Source organism: Schistocerca gregaria, chromosome 4, assembly GCF_023897955.1.
Source record: "Schistocerca gregaria isolate iqSchGreg1 chromosome 4, iqSchGreg1.2, whole genome shotgun sequence".
Taxonomy (NCBI): Eukaryota; Metazoa; Arthropoda; class Insecta; order Orthoptera; family Acrididae; genus Schistocerca; species Schistocerca gregaria.
Window position 1 is genome coordinate 479,022,945 of NC_064923.1, and position 12,277 is coordinate 479,035,221.

The following is a 12,277-nucleotide window of genomic DNA, read 5'->3' on the forward strand; positions in this document are numbered from 1 at the left end:
GACATGCACTTATATATATATAAACACTGACCTACAGAATTTTCCCTGACAATGAGACAACTCAACCGTAACCTATGCATGTACGGGGTGTTCAAGAAGTCTCTCCGCAGTGCTGTATGGTTGTTAGCCGCACGTGCAGTATGATTGTTCGCCTGCCTGGATTACTTCCCTTCAAGTGCACGAATATTTGTAAGTAAAATGTAAGTAAAAATGAATATTCAGCAAATTAATAACTTGAATTTCACTGAGTTTCTTTTCGGTACATTACTGTGGCATATGGTACTCGCAGCTAACAATCATACGACACTGTGAAGAGACTTTTTGAATACACCGTGTTACCCACAATAACAAGCCCAACGTAATCTGACTACTGTATAGTAACAACATGACTTCCAACAATTAACACAAAAGAATGGTCCTGAACTGCAAGAAATCCTAACAATAATAAAAGTCCGAAAAATATGAAATTAAAAAAATATGAAAGTACCACCAACTCTGTTAACTTCCTAAAGTCATTTCAATCACGAACACTATATTTTTATAAGTCACTTACTCACAGAAAATCTTCATAACCTGAACTACAGCAATTACAGCAAGCAGCAAGTACAACCAGCTAAATAAAAAGATTAGAAATACTATAAACTCTAACTACTAGGAGGCATATGGTTAGCAAAAGGAAGATTTTGTTGAAGAGCAAATAATGTATTTAGAAAATTTTGCCTTATTCATGTGACATCCAGTTCTAAAAATTATGTAGATGTCAATAATTCCACAACCCAAACATTACCAACAACATCCATCCTCGTTTTACATTCCCTTGCGTCTCACTTTACAATGCACGTCCTTCCAACACAGTCTCCACTAAGAAAAACATGCCCATACAATTTTCTATCCACTCGCTAACTACTAGTCCTTCCAACCACAGAATCTCTTTCCAAGGGTGCAGAGCGCTGTCAGCGATATTAACACAGTCTATAGCGCTGTCAATATACAAAAAGGCTATTTACATAGCCCCCTGCACCCCACAAAAAATTTTACCAAGTGTTTTGGGAAGTGGCCAAGACTAAGTTGTTAAAATTTTTGTATTAACAGTATCAAATAGAGCAGATGCACACAAAGGTTAAGTAATGTGCTGTTTGTCAATAAAGTAAAAATTCTCCTCACAGCCCCTAATAAATCATCAGAAGAGAAGTCTACGCCAGTTTTACTAACAAGAGGTCAGCAGTATATGAAAATGCACAAGTAAGTAGTGGACAACCATGCGGTCTTGAAGAAGCAGTGTTGTGCTCTCCACGGAAATACAGTGCTGACGATTGACATCAGGATTTGAGTTGGCATCGTAAGACTGGTAATGTGCCACAACAGAGCAGACGCACAGCAGTATCAGTCGAAATCTTGAAAAATATTGTTGGAACTGGGGAGTGGGGCGTATCACCTCAGAGAAGACCCACTGTAGTCCTTGTAGAGATAGCCATCAATTGAAGAGTCTTGAGGATAATGTAGCAAGTCCATGAGCCACTACAGTGTAGTCAGTATTGATGTATATCACTTGTGCAGTCTATATATTTTATTTTTTTTGCAATATTCTTACAACCAGCAGTGCTGTTAACAAGTAGAAATTCTTCCAATCCATCTGTGGCATATAGCGAACCTATGCTTAACAGTACTGGTTGGAAACGTCTTGGTTGCAATTTGCAGTATTGTTTGCAGCAAACGTCCAGGGGTACGATCACGCACCACTGGCGAGTACGTACTCCTGATGAACATCTTCAGCCATTTGAAAGGGATCATACTGCTGGCCTGCAGGACACACATTGGACACAATTTATTGTTGGTGTGTCGCTGCTTTCTGTAGTATTTTGTGGAATATTTAGGCACCTGTAGACCAGCTTTTGGACGACCGTGTCGCACAGGCCCATGTCAAGATCGACTCATTGTGAGAGCAGCGGTGGTCGATCGAGCATCATTCAGGGACGAAACCTGGTAGGATGTTGCATCTACCATGTCGCCTGGGACCATTGGGAACTGTTTTCTTGCAGCAAGACTAATATCACGAGTGACTCCGGTCGAGCTACTACTAACATCACGACACCACCACGCATGGTTACTCTGGTGTCGTGAAATAGTCGACTTGGAGAATGGAATGGCACTTCCTTGTCGTCAGTGATGGGAGCAGGTTCCGTCAGTATGGCAGTGATGAACGTTGATGTATAAGGCGTAGATTTGGAGAACTGCCTATTGCAAAGTGGATTCGCCCATGACAGATAGGTGCCACCATGGTCTCATGGTGCGGGGAGCCACCAGCTACAACGTGGGGTCACAGCTGATGTTTGAGCAGGGTAAAGTAACCCATGCCCGGTACATTGCACATGTGGTTATCCGTGTGCTACTGAAATTTATCCGAAAGGAAGAAGTATTTTACAAAATATTCTGGTTCGAGGGCTATCTATTAAAGTGTCACACATATACGCGACTATGAATGTACATAAGTTAGAAAGTTATCCGGTTTTCACAACTGACGCCATGTCATAGGAACCGTGGTTTCTCTCGCCTGGAGGATGGAATGGCGCCCTGTTAAGTGACGCGAGTAGGTTCTGTCAGTATCCAAGTGATGGATGTACACGGGTATGGCGTAGAGCTGGTGCTGAAGAGTGCATTTACCCACAAGCCGCAGGTCACACCGCAGGTCTCGTGGTGCGGGAAGCCATCAGTTGCAATGCCAGTCCACATACCGCTGCTGCGTCGCAAGGTGCTCTTCTGTGGCCAGAAAGATCACCAGATCTCTCGCCAGTTGATCACATATGGTACAAAATGAAGTTAGAAACTCACTCATTCTCTTCAGCATACAGGAATCATTGCCCATTTGCAACAAAGGGCGCAAGATACTTAGGACAATCTACCTTAGGATACCATTCGACACGTTTATGTTCATTTGCGTGTTAGAATACACACCTGCGTTGCCGCCACAAGGGGTATACTGTGTATTGATTCGAGTGTTTGAATATACTTTACTGTGACATTTATGTCTCATTTGGTCTGAATTTTTTATCATATACTCCTAAAATAATGAACTACCTGTCACACTACTTCTCAATAAAATGAGCTTGTCCTAGACAGTCAGCATTTTTAAGTATATTGGCAGACTCAGAAGACGAATCAAAATTTGTACCAAGTCTGAGATTCGAACCTGGGTCTCCTGCTCGCTATGTAGATGTGCTAACCGCTACGTCTCCCTGGCACAGTGCCTTCGACAATTATAAGGACTACCTTAACACGCTTCCCACCTCAACTGATATTCCCATTGAGACCTCAGTCCACTTAGTATTCCCATTACACTCGAATAGCATTGCAGAGGCTCTTCAACGGTTTTAGAATAGCACCTCCGCATCGAATGAAATGTGGAATCGTGCCTAAACCCAGGCATAGGACGTTTAATCAGATGAAAGTGTGAAGTTCCGGGGACCTTTGCTTGCCTCAGACATCTGTGAAGCATGTATGCAGACTGAAGAGACAAATAAAAATTTATATCAAGTCCGGAATTCGAATCCGGCTCTCCTTCTCACTATGTAAATGCACCAACCACTACGCTACCCTGGTATAGAGCCTTTGCACAAATTCACTCACTAACCGCAATTCAAACTCCCATTCACACCTCAGCCCACTTGGCATCCTCCCCACGTTCGAACGGTATTGCATATGCTCTCCAATCTCGGCCTTGGTACACATTTTCATCAGTCGCATAAGTTTGTGTATATAAACTACTGGCCATTAAAATTGCTACACCACTAAGATGATGTGCTACAAAAAAATGGTTCAAATGGCTCTGAGCACTATGGGACTTAACATCTATGGTCATCAGTCCCCTAGAACTTAGAACTACTTAAACCTAACTAACCTAAGGACAACACACAACACCCAGCCATCACGAGGCAGAGAAAATCCCTGACACCGCCGGGAATCGAACCCGGGAGACGTGCTACAGACGCGAAATTTAACCGACAGGAAGAACATGCTGTGATATGCAAATGATTAGCTTTTCAGAGCGTTTACACAAGGTTGGCGCCGGTGGCGACACCTACAACGTTCTGACATGAGGAAAGTTTCAAGTCGATTTCTCATACACAAACAGCAGTTGACCGGCGTTGCCTGGTGAAACGTTGTGGTGATGCCTCGTGTAAGGAGAAGAAAAGCGTGCCATCACCTTTGATAAAGGTCGGATTGTAGCCTATCGCGATTGCGGTTTATCGTATAGCGACATTGCTGCTCGCGTTGGTCGAGATCCAATAACTGTTAGCATAATATGGAATCGGTGGGTTCAGGAGGGTAATACGGAACGCCGTGCTGGATCCCAACGGCCTCGTATCACTAGCAGTCGAGATGACAGGCATCTTATCCGCATGGCTGTAACGGATCGTGCAGCCACGTCTCGATCCCTGAATCAACAGATGGGGACGTTTGCAAGACAACAGCCATTTGCACGAACAGTTAGACGGCGTTAGCAGCAGCGTGAACTATCAGCTCGGAGACCATGGCTGCGGTTACCATTGACGCTGCATCACAGACAGGAGCGCCTGCGATGGTGTACTCAACGACGATCCTGGGTGCACGAATGGCAAAAAGTCATTTTTACGGATGAATCCAGGTTCTGTATACATTTCAGATGTGTTACGACCCGTGGCTCTACCCTTCATTCGATCCGTGCGAAACCCTACATTTGAGCAGGTTAATGCACGACCGCATGTTGCAGGTCCTGTACGGGCCTTTCTGGATACAGAAAATGTTCGACTGATGCCCTGGCCAGCATTGTCCGGACCTCTCACCGATTGAAAACGTCTGGTCAATGGCGGCAGAGCAACTGGCTCGTCACAATACGCCAGTCACTACTCTTGATGAACTGTGTTGAAGCTGCATGGGGAGCTGTATCTGTACACGTCATCCAAGCTCTGTTTGACTCAATAGCCAGGCTTATCAAAGCCGTTATTACGGCCAGAGGTGGTTGTTCTGGGTCCGGATTTCTCAGGATCATTGCACCCAAATCAGGTGAAAATGTAACAATATGTCAGTTCTAGTATATTAGTCCAATGAATACCCGTTTATAATCTGCATTTCTTCTTGGTGTAGCAATTTAATGGCCAGTAGTGTACATACAATTGAAATTATCAGGAGTATCTCTACGGTGTACGTACAGATTTTGCAGTAGAGTTTTTCGCTGTGGCAAGAAACTTAATCCGAGCGAGTTGCGATCCCTGCAAGATAACCAAAGAATGCGACCTGTTTAGCAAATTGCCGCCTGGCACACGCGTTCCGGCATACAAGTTGCCCACGTGAAGGCAATAGACGGCCCTGTATCCGGCAGCGGCGGCAGATCAACAAGTAGGAAGCGGCGGCCGGCGTCGCACGCACGGAGGCGGTCCCCGGCCGGCGCCGGCGCTTATCTGGCGGCCATCGGCGCCCGCACTGTCGGCGACGCCGCTCGTGTAGTTGCTACACAGGCCGCGGCGCGCGCACGCCTGCACGGGCGACTGCAGATGAGCGCCGGCGATGTCGCACGCATCAGAACAGTCCAGCTCCCAGCCTAAGGGCTAGCCGCCGCCTCACCCTCTCGTGCATCTCGCTAAAGCCGGGTTTGCATGCGCATGAATTATTTACACGTGCATACCCCCATCACTAATCGCATAAGTCATCTTACACGATTGTGGAAACATCCAACTTGCACACTGTCATAACTTATGAGTACGTTTCGAAAACTGAAAGGCACTCTACTACTTGCACGATATGGCTTCCTCCACTATCCCCACCAACTGACGGTAGATGGATCTGCTCTTATCGTGCTCTGGTTCGTTCACCAGCACAGATCTATAATCATTTGTTTACGAAGGTAATCCCAAATGCAAAATCTCCTATTTCTTTATAAGCACATAGACCTGTTTAATTCTACAATGGTTGAAATCAGTTTACGGCTTGAACACTTAGCTATTTTTCGACATAATCACCATTTCCATCGATGCATTTTTGTAAACGCTGTGGCAATTTTTGTATGCCCATGCCATACCAGTTTGTCGCCATTCTGTTCAGAAAGTTATGAATCTCTTCTTTCGCCTCGTCGTCGGAGCTGAATCGCTTTCCGGCCAAGCGTTCTTTTAACCAATAATTTTATCTTGGAACTCTTCCATTTGGTCCGTGTTTGCATAGAAAAACAACAATATCAGAAGTTGAGTCCGCCTTGATGCAAAACACCTTGTTATATGTTTAATTTCTTTATTTACCCAAACTAGTTTCGGCGACAAATATCACCATCATCAGTGGGCTTTTTTAATCTAGAACATGCAGAGAATAGCATGGTTACACAAACAGAGTGGCACATTATTACATTTTTACTGATCGTTTTTTGAAATATACTTTTTTATACTACCTTATTTTTTGCAAGTTACATAATGTTTTTGAGCATTATTTTTGCTGTTTGCAACATATTTACTCCGTGCTTATGTCACCGCTTTTATTCACGAACATCATGTCATCTGCAAACTGTATGAGCGGCTGTTAGTAAACAATCCCAAGAGTATATTGCTGACATACACAGTTCACCTTCAGTATTTGTTTACTAACAGCCGCTCATACAGTTTGCAGATGACATGATGTTCGTGAATAAAAACGGTGACATAAGCACGGAGTAAATATGTTGCAAACAGCAAAAATAATGCTCAAAAACATTATGTAACTTGCAAAAAATAAGGTAGTATAAAAAAGTATATTTCAAAAAACGATCAGTAAAAATGTAATAATGTGCCACTCTGTTTGTGTAACCATGCTATTCTCTGCATGTTCTAGATTAAAAAAGCCCACTGATGATGGTGATATTTGTCGCCGAAACATATAACAAGGGGTTTTGCATCAAGGCGGACAAAACTTCTGATATTGTTGTTCTTTTAACCAGTCAAGAAAGTTGTCCTATTCGGCTGCAAGGCGGTGAAGAAACGCGAGAGAAGCATAAACTCGTTGCTACATGTGGTCTTCAGTCAGCAGGTGTCGCACCCATCTTGCGCACACCTTCCGGTAGTTCAATGTTTCCGTTAAAATTCTGTGAGAGGTGCTTCGGGAAACCTCAGCAACCAACGTGCAGAGATCATCCGGGGTGATCCGCCTATCTTCACGCATGCCTTGCCCAACCTTCAACACTGTCTCCTCGGAAACTGACGGTCTCCCGCTCCTTTGTTCGTCGTGAATTTCGGTCCGACCAGTTGCGAACTGTCTACACCACTTACGAATATTTTTGACGTCCACGCACGACTCACCATACACTTCCGCCAATTGGCGATGGATTTCAATCGCCGCAGTGCTCTTTGTGTTCAAAAACCGAGTAACTGCGCGCAATTCGCACTTGACGGTAACATCCAACGTGAGCTCCATTCTCAACGCCTGCCAAGCCAAGACTGAGCGCCTCAGCGCGGAGTGCGCATGTTTACACACAGCGCGTGAAGCACTCTTCGTAATAGTGCGACCAACTGCCACACAAACAGAGTTCTGGACTTATAAAAAAAATAGGAGACCTTACTTTTGGGATTAGCCTCGTATGTACGTGGAAAGTTAGCGTCGCGCCATATTGAAGGGCTTCGTCTTCAGCTAATTAAAGAAATAATTTCTATAGTGGCAAAATGTTCTTAAACAATGTGATAGGAATATCATCTAAGCATTCAGCAAAATATTATAATCGTTTATTTATAACAGATCAACATTCAATTGCTTGAAGTGACGAAACTGATTAAAAAGTATTGAAATTGAGAATGCGAACATGCTGAGTTTCGTATTCCTGCAGAGCATTCAATACTGTAAAGGTATTCTTTATTCCAGTGAAATTATAATACCTTTTCGGTTTGGTCTTTGAGTGTATTACTACTGTCAAATAGAAATTTATTTGTGGATTAAAAGACTTAAAACTGCTCTCCACCCTAATTATAACCATATGTAAATACAACAGTTCCATATTGGCACCGTCGATGGGTAATGACTATTCTGCGCAGTGTACAATATTTCGTTACAAAAGTAAGTACCATACCGGTGAAATAAACGTACAATTATAGACTCTGTGGCCGATTAGAACCTTGACTAACGCTGAAAATAAAGACAAAGATAAACTGTTTCGACAAAAACATTAGTTTCTGTCTTATCTCCACTGCATTGTAGATAATGCAAAAATCTAGAAACACTGCTCTTCGGAATGCAATACTTATATTAGTAGTGCACAACAAAGCCGAAATCAGCACAGTCAGCAATGTTATCAGATTTAGTCAAGATGGTGGCTCTTCTTGGGTGATCTCCCTACCTCCATTCCACGGGGGTTGATGTGGCAACGTCACACGACGTCACCACTCCCATTCCTCCTACTCCCCCACTTTCCTTCCACTCTCCCACTTTTGAAATGGCAGGAGAAAGACTCAATCTGCACTGACCTGCTGAAGAGGGAGGACATTAGGCAGTCCCTTTGCTTATATACATGTGGACTGTAGTGCAGCTGCTCCCCTACCCCAATTGTGAATTACTGCATTGAGCTGTTGGTGAGGTAGGTAACGTGTGTCTGCACAATGTGTACAACTGATGAGCTGTGGGCATTGAGAAGAACGGACTTTAATAACTGCATTACATGTAAACATATAGTTACGATCTGTGTCCGTAGCATCCTTCTTGATGGTTGCGAAGATGAGATAATGGAGTGAGAAAAGTTTTCATTTCGCCAAGGAATGTCGATGCAGTAGGATGTGGTGAAGCTGCATTTCTCAACTCATACAGATAGTTTTTGCTGCCCGAACTGTTGCCTTCCTCCTTTGAAATGGCTTGTCAACTGGGGGACGAATCCCCCTCAACACAAATGAAAGAAGACCAGAAGAAGAAGACGAATGGGATACTATTTCCCGATAATATACGAGCTGTGACTGTAGGTCCATCCTGCTGCAGCAACACAGATGCTCTCCTGTCACTGCAACGCATCCAGATTGAGTCCGCTTGGAGTGTGTATGTCTATTTCACAAAACGCTGTTTCAGCCCAAATACCAGCTGCTGCACAGGGTATGGATAGAGTAACACACACGACATTCAGTAAAAACTGTGAAATCCCTCCTCCAGAAAAATTAAAGCCCAACACTGTGTTCATATTAGATGATGCTTCTGTGGAAAAGCAGGATATAATTTTACGATATTTGTGTCTTAGTCCTCATATGGGTGTTGACGTATTGTGTATGAGTCAAACATATTGCAGAAGCCCAAAACAGTTCTTGTGGGATAATGCAAATCTCGTTATCGCTTTCAAACTAGACAATCTGAATTTAAAACACATTTACCGCGTGCATGTAGGAACCGACATGTCATTCAATGATTTTGTGAAGATATGTGCAGATTGCTGGAATCTATTTAAAACTAAGAAAACATCTTAGTTTTAAGCATGAGTACTATTAAGGAGGTAAAGTTACCATATATATGTACTGTAACGAATTTTTCATTTGTTACTTTCATTTTTCTTTTATTCATTTCAGTTTGATTCTTCAGGTATAATTTGCTTCTTGAGATACTGTTTGGTTCTTGAGGTGCAATTTAGTTCTAATAGTTCAGTGCAGAAATACAAGAAAATATTACTCAATACAGTTTGTTTCTAATATTCTCATAGCAGAAATACTTAAAACTTACATACTATTAATAATAACTGTGACCAGAAAAGAAAAGCCTTCCACAGTCCACCAAACAATTCAAGCACTGACTTCGAATGATTATAAATTTCAATAGCACTGCTTGAGAATATTTATTACAATTTTCCAGGGTAGAGTAGCACTGCTTGAGAGTACTCACAATACTGTTTTTCCGGAGACTTAGTAGCACTGGATGACAACATTTAGAAATTTAGATGAATTCTGGACTGCCTACCTTAAAAACTAATCTGACAGGTGGTTGGCAGGAAAGGAATCTTAAAAACTACGCAGTATACACTGTACACAATTTTCGAGCTATTTACAGAACACATCTGTTGAAGTGATGTGTGTCGATACACACACACAATATATAATTAAATGCAGTTTTGGTTGGAAATGAAGTAGTTTTGGTTGAAAGTAAAGCAGGTACGAGCATGAAGTATGTTATTAAAAAAGAGAAAAATAAACAGAGGCATAAAATGCACCCAACAAGTACTGCAGTATCAAATGTTACTCTTACACTTTGACACATTTACTCTTGAAAACAGATACTGTTTTTTCCTTTGCGTTGTTCCAATGAGTACCATTGTGTCTCTGTGTTCTTTCTATCTCTCTGTGTTTACTTGATAACATAAATTTGGTAGAAAGACCTAATCTCTGTTTTTGTACCATGTTCTTTACTTTAGGAAGATGTTCAGGCATTATTTATTCTGTTATGTTTTCTTTTAATATTCATGTGCCAAGTTGTAATACTCATATATATGCTTATTTATATTCATTTTGTAAAGCCTGTATTACTAGAATGATGTTTTATTTATGTTTGTAATTATATTCTTATGCTGTAATATTATAACTGTATACATACCAGTTCTTCAAGTTAGGTAAATAGTAGGAATTCTTTTTATTGCACACATTTGTCTGTTGATCATACTATATGTAAGAAATCTCACAGACTTTATTATTGTGTTAGGGTGTGCTCGTGTACTGATAACACAGGTCTGCGACGTAAACATTGCTTCAAATTTTTAGGGGATTCTTATAGTGTTTTAAACGCTGATTACGGGAAAAATAGTGAAATAGTTCCATAACGTACAGCTATTTCACAAACTGCTTGTCTAGCTTTAGCTTGTTTTCGATATTTCAGCACTCTAGTGAGTTTGAATTTTGGTTTTTAGGTTCTCCATAAACTGTTATTTAGCCGTTTTTATACTAGATATATGTAAAATAAAGAGTAATTAGGAGAAACCATCAGTATTTTCATGTGAGTGCCTGTCTATCGCGGTGTCCCTTCTCCCCCATCACCAAGCAGTGAGCTTCTGCTGTTGTCCTTCAGTTCTCAGTACCTCTTCGCTCTATGCTGTTCACGTGTTTCTGTTACTAGTGGTTTAAAGTAGTGACTTTTTTCTTGTGTTTGAAGTTGTTTTGTGGACAATGGACAATGGCTACCAGAGAATATATAAACTCGTCAGATTGCTTCTACTACACTTATGGTAACTATACCGATAAAAAGCAACAAAGAAAAATTTCCGATTTTGTTGAAAAGTATATTTCACCTAATCTGGTATAAAGTTAGGCGATCAAGATAAGCCTTGGGTGCCACACAAAGTTTGTTCAGTGTATGGTGAAGAACTGAGGCAATGGTTTCAACGTAAAAAGCAGTTGTTATGTTTAGGAATGCCAGTGGTTTGAGGGAGCTCAAAAATCATAGTGATGACTGCTATTTTTGTTCTTGCAACGTACGAAGTTTCAATTTGAAATACAAAAAGGATATTTCTTACCTTAACATTCAATCAGCCATTCGCCCTGTTCCTCATGGACCTGAACTACCAGTACCCTCTCCTCCAGATTCTTTGGACGATACAGATAATCACGAGCCATTGGTTCAGAAGGTCGTAGTGAAGAAGACAGAGATTGCTACGATCCTGGCACTATCGATCTCATTCTATTCTCACAATCTGAACTGAACGATTTAGTTAGAGACCTAGCACTTTCTAAAGTATCGGCAGAGGTTTTAGGATCTAGATTGAAAGATAAACATATGTTGGCTCTGGGTACATCCTTTCCTTGGTATTGATCGAGGGAAAAGGAGTTTGTATCTTGCTTCTCTCAAGAAGGTGATCTGGAGTTTTGCAATGATGTTCCTGGACTTAAGGCAGTTTCAAAATAGAAAATGTTCCTGATGAGTGGTGACTTTTTATTGATTCTTCAAAATGAAGCCTTAAATCAGTACTTCTACACAACAGGAATAAGAATGCTTCTGTACCAGTTGGACACTCGGTTCACTTAAAAGAATGTTAGGAAAACCTTGAACTGGTTTGAAGCAAACTCTGCTATTCAGACAACAAATGGACACTATGTGGTGATTTAAAAGTGATTTCAATGCTCCTTGGTCAACAAAGTGGCTATGCAGAGTTCCCTTGCTTTCTCTGTGAATGGGACAGTAGAGACAGAAAGCAACACAACATAAAAAAAGCTTGGCCCTTGAGAAAAACCTTACAGCTAGGGGTTAAAAATGTTGAGAGGAAAAGCTTTGTGGATCCCAAAAAGGTGTTACTTCCACCACTTCACATTAAGTTGGGGCTGATGAAACAATTTTAAGGCAT